We start from the raw sequence: 6000 nt of genomic DNA, 5'->3' as shown, positions 1-6000 counted from the left end.
AAAACATCAACAAAATTCTTTCAGAGGAGCCAAAATCCCCTTGGGAGAGGGGATGGGTCCAGGGAGATGAGGGAGAGTTTTCCTCTGAACTGTACCAGATGAAGGGGGTTTAATCAAACTCTGGTTCCCTGGTTTGTAATTCTGTGGAGCCAAGAGGTTCTGTGACAAGAAAGGAGTTATTCACAGGTCCTGATTTAACAATTCATCTGCACTTACAGCAGCACCCAGTCCTGTGCCTGTGTCAGGAGAGGAGTGAGCACACCCAGTGTGTTTGTGCTGCCTGCAGTGCATCTGCACGTGTGCTCAGTGCTGCCATGAAATGCAGGTTGGGTTCACACAGGGATGTTGTAACTTGGTCTGGGTGTGCTATGACAATTCCCACAACCTGCCAGGATATGAGTGCATGGGTCACTCTTTCTCTTTTTTTTTGCCAGGCAGGTCTGTGTTTTTGTTCCCCGTGGTTTAGGGGAGGAGGTGGAAAGGCTCTTGAGTACACTCAGCACTTTTGTTTTCATTTCATAATCCGTTCTTCCCTCATTGTATCAGAGGTTTGCAGAGTCTTGTGGGAGGCTTGGACTGGTTCAGTGAGAGCAAGGAATGAACCAGAGCTGGGGGAGAAGTGGTGACTGTAACCTGCAGTTTGTTCTGCCTCACAGGCACAACTGTGTGGGAGGATCCCAACTCAGCCAGTGTCACTGCGTGAACCCAGGGCTTGAACTCAGAGATCCCCCCAACACAAAAGGGTTTGACTTCATGTAAATAACCCATAAAATGAACATAACTGTCCACACTCAGTTTAATGTCCACTATGTAGACCAAAGTTACACCCAGGGATGAATTCTCTCTAAGCACACACTAGGAAGGGACACAAATGTCTCTCCACAGAGGAAAATCCCAGCTACCCCCCCACAGTCTCACAAGTGGGCAGGGGTTGTAGCATGGGGACACATTTGAATGTCCTGGCTTCTGCCTGGCTTCTTACAAAATTTTTCATGAATGTGCAAACTGCATGTGCTGCTGAAATTTCTCTTTCTATGGAACCATCTCATCCATAATCACTGGACTAGTGAAATCTCAGCTTACAACATCTCCAACCCATAGAGAGCAAACTCGTATTTTCTCTTCCTATTCTTTCAGTAAAAACACTTGAAAAGTGTAAATTAAGCATTCCATTTGATGACATCCTTTACAAATCTGCTCTGTAACAACAACAAAAAATCCTGTCTCTTTCTGTTGCCACATTTCCTGTTTCTGTACCCTGGAGGCAGCTGTGGGCCCTGCAATATTTGGTCAGAAGCATAAAAGCTGCTTTCTGCAAGCTTTATTAATTTTCAAGCCATTTCCTGTTTTCCCTTTGCAGCCAACCCCACCCCTTTTGGCAGGTACTGAAATACAGAAACACCCAATCCAGTCTGAAGAAAAGTTCAATTACTTGAAGGAGGAGGAGTCCTCAGGTGACAGCTCCAATTTTTGTAATCTGCTTTCCATGAGGGAATTTTTACTGTGAGGTGATCTTCCAGCAGATTAAACAGTGGGATTGCAGACAGCTTTTGCAGAACTACAGATCCTTGCCTTCAGGAACGGCTTTTACCTTACCTTATTCCCAAACTGTTGCAGTTCAAACCCATCACATCTTTTCACTGATTTGTGCAGTCCTTAAAAATGTGTTGCTTGGTCGTAGCTTTTGGGTTTGAGTCACGGTGGGTTTAGTTTCTGATTTTTGGAGTGCAAGAGATGAGAACACTTGGTAGCCTCTGTCTGCTCAGAGGGCAATGCTGAAGTTTTTCATTGGGCAGTGTCAGGGAGTGGAAGGTGCTGCTTTCACCCTGTCTGTGTTTCAGGCAGCCTTTCCTGACTGACCACTTGTGATGTGAAGTCAGACTTGTCAATAAAGAATAAAAAGTGAAATGTGTCCCAAAGGAAGGGATTGGTCTCGGTATTGACAAACTCAAATCTGCATATCATGGAGTTTTTTAAAGATAAGCAGCTATAAATCAAAGCCTGTTCCTTGACCATCTGTGCTCCTGACAGTGTAATAAATGCCCAGAGCAGGGAGCAGCCCAAGCTGTCAGGTGTGGAGAAGAGAGACTGTGAATGAGAAAATTCCAGCAATGCTTGAGGCTGGAGTCCTTCAGCTACAACAATGACATTTGTCAGTCAGTTTTTGAGATGGGGCTGCATTTTCAGCTGATATGAATCAGTTCCACCAAAATCCATATATACCAGTGTTCACAAACCAGCCCTCCAAGCTACAGAGCACCGAGGAAACCAGAAATATTTTAGGCTCTGAGAAATGGGCACACACTAAGTCAGTGCCTCCAGGCTGTACAGGAGGCTGATGGAGAGAGAAATTCTGGGGCAGCCAGGTGCCATCCTAGCAAGGAAATCTAGATGTATTGAATTGACTCTCAAAATAAACACATTTAAAGAGAAAGAAGCAAGTCTCTACACTTTAAATAGTTTCATTTGAGATTTATGGGCAGATGTTCTTTGTACAAGTTGCTGTTCTCCATGATGGCATTTTAGTCAGCTCTGAAAAGAGCTGATTAAGACATGCTGGGAGAGGGAAAGGGCACAGAGGGCTGCACAGTAGAGTTGTGTAGAGCAAGCTGGTCTATGTAAAATGGCAAGATTTCTCTATGATATTTCCAAGTCAATCACTTGATGTTGAAGTTTTAAAGTTGAAACTGGATTTTGTCAATATTTTAAGGTTTTTCATTAGGAGCAGATGAATTCAGGCCATTTAACACAAAAGCCTGAATTCTATTTTTTATGTAAGATAACACCATTGCCCACCTGAAGGAAAACACAGGTGTGAAGGGAGTAGGAAACACTTGGTAGATGGTCTGCAGTGCCTTTCTCAAGAGAGTGCTGATTGTTTATAAGGAGCCTGGAGCAGAGCTTTCAGCTGCTCCCCCATGAGGCTTTCTCCAGAGACAGAGACATTCTCAGGGGACACAGTCCTGGAAACAGAAGTTTCATGAAGTTCAACAGGTTAAGAGCTGATTTTAGGGAGTGGCCATGCTCCTCAGGAGTTTGGATTCTGTCAGGGAGTGCTTTGTCCAGAAAAATTCTTCTCAAAATCTGCCAGCAGCTGTCTCTACGTGACACAAAATGGAGTGACTCAGAGTTAAATATGGAATGCCTACTCTTGACTACTTTTAAACCTGTCACTGACCACCATGTATTTAACAAAAAATTATAAGGTTGACATAGGTTTTCCTAGGTCAGGAGTGTTTTTTAACTAGAACAGTTATATAAGGAAAGCAACACAGCAGTGGAGCCAGAAGGGGAAAACACACGGGCTGTGTACTCAGTCTCATCTATTGCAGAATGGTGCTGGGAGTTTGTTAATACTTTCAGAGGCTTTCACTGCTTGGAGAGTGAGCTTATACAGATAAAGCAAATACCTGTCAGTAGGAATTTACATGCCCTCATTTTTTAAATACACATTGTGATGTTGTGCTGGGAATTTAGCAAGAGAAGACATTGAAATCCTGCCAAGGTGACTGAGATCTCACCTGCTGGGAATTTCAGCAGAACCTGGGGCAGTCCCTGGACTATCTGAAGCAATGCTTTGTCCTAAGAGCCAGCCAGGAGCTGTCTGGGCACCTTAGGGCTTGCCTGGGTTTACAGGGAGAGGGACCAAGCCTCACACTGCATGAGGGCACAATCAGTTCCTCATTAAATGACTAATTATCTCTCTGAATGAACTCGTGGGTCACCAAGAAGAAATGAAATGCACATGGATGAATAAATAACAAATACTACTGCCACGAAGTTCCATTAAAACCTCCCATTTCAGCTCTGATTTTAGGGAGGAATCACACAAAAAAATAATGTGGTTCCTTTGCCTTTCTGCATACAAAGCATGCTCCCAAGAATAGGCAGAGGAAGTACACAAATGAACAAAGGCTGGTGGAAAGAAGAGTTTTGTTTCAAATGGGGAGGGAAGGGAGGGACAGAAAAGCAGGTCCGAGTGGGGATGAAGGCTCAGGAACGTGGGGAAGGAGTGAGTGCAGAGTGGTGTTCTCCAGTTGCCCTTCCTGACTGTAACTGGGCTTCCTCTTTAAACAGTGTAAGTGAACCAAAAAAAGAGCCCATTTCCACAGTACCTGCGGCCACGAGAGGGAGTGAGATGTCCACAGGTCCTGGCTGGGATGAAATTCCTGCAGTGCAGGGCTGGATTCCACCTCTTCCCCAATCCCAGTGAGGAATCTGAGCCTAGAAATACACTCCACACAAGTCAGGTTGGAGCTGCAGGGCTTTTTGCCACATCCTCAAGAAGCAGATGGTTTTCCACCCCAGCTGCATGTCTGGGTGGGGATGGCAGTGCATGGTTTGGGGAGAGAAACAAGGCAGAGGAACCAGGGGTTGTCTCCAGTGACAGTCGTGGTGACCCCAACTCACCTTCTGATGGCAACCACATCTACAGGGAGCAGCAACACAGAGAATTTTATTAAGGAGCAAAGCACAGATCAAACAAAAATGAATCCAAGCATTGAAATCAGGGCAGAGATCATGGGTGTTTCAGCTGATTTGTAAAATCTGGACTCATTCACTTCTTATTGCACTGACGTGTCACTGAATCACGCGCTGCAATCTCTTGAAATGAAATTCTACACCAGTGACTTTAACAAAGAGTCTCAGCTGCCCCTGCAAATGCTTTGTCTAGGAGAAATACCAGACCAAGAGCATGGCTTTACAAACATTTCTGCCAAATGTTTATAACATTGCACCATTTTTCTGAAAAATAAAATGAAAAAGTATGATGGCAAGGGGAACAAGAGCAACAGAGGACACCAAAACATTTACTGAATCTTCATCATAGTTGAAACCATGACCAGATTCAGAGTTTGACTTTTGGCTGGACTACACTATAAATCATTTATGCCTGGATAAAATGCACTGATGACTTGAGAGCGGGCAGTGCCAGTCTGTGAGGGGAAGGTGGACCTCGAGGAATACGATTGAAAGGAGTTCTCAAAGATAGACCTTATCTTTGCATTACTCAAACCTCTGCCTGGCATCACTTTGTGTGACAGCAGCTTCTCACTCCAGGGAGACAAGGCAAGGCAGTTTAAATGCAGGATTTTTCCTATCTAAGGGGTAAGTTAATTCATGCTTTAAATCAGGGAATGAATGTTTTATGCTTTGCCCTGTATTTGCAAGACCTGTCTTGCATAAACTAATCCCGGGACACAAAGGAGAAGGAGATAGCTGCACTCCTGGAGGCCTGCTCAGCACTTTAATAGCCCCAAGCCATCTCCACAGATCTTCAGATCAAGGCATTATTGTGTTGTTAAAAAATAAATATTTAAAAGCCAGGGGTTTTAACATGGAAATGCTGAAAGCTTTTGCAGCGAATGTCATTTAACTTTAAAGCTCCTTCCTGTTGCTGCTTCGAGTTATTTCCATATGAAGTGGTGGGGAAGCTGAGGTGCTGAGCACTCCGGTGACTTTCCCAAGGTTACACAGTAGATAGGAGTGGAAATAAGTATTGCAGATTCTCTCTCCACTGCCAATACTGTCTCTACTCTATAAATCAATTCATTAAGTACAAGCAGTGAATTAGGAGGGTTTTTCTTCATTTGAATGTTAATAATATCTTGCTTTCACTGCAGGAAACTGAATTAGAGGACCGTGATTCATGGATTTGTAGGCGTAGACAGCTGTACACCAAGTACAAGGAATATTAACAGTTTTAATCGCCTGCAAGAACTACAGATAATTCAGTGTCTTCCACAGCAAACAAAATTACTGCTAAAATGGGTGACTTAGATCTAAGTACTTGATATTATAGCCCATAAGTCTGAGAGCAGTTTTACCCTTTCCCTTTTAAAAAAAGGCCCCGAGGTATTACACTCTAAGTGTAAATTAAGGTAAAACTCTGGCTTTGAGATGGATTTTTTTACCTCAGAACGTGTATCCATGGAGTTTGACTTTGTACTTTATTACTGCACAGAATGTTTATGTTGCATAAAGCTGTGTGCACATAAA

Source organism: Prinia subflava, chromosome 21, assembly GCF_021018805.1.
Source record: "Prinia subflava isolate CZ2003 ecotype Zambia chromosome 21, Cam_Psub_1.2, whole genome shotgun sequence".
In the NCBI taxonomy this organism is placed as follows: domain Eukaryota; kingdom Metazoa; phylum Chordata; class Aves; order Passeriformes; family Cisticolidae; genus Prinia; species Prinia subflava.
This window is presented reverse-complemented; position numbering follows the sequence as displayed.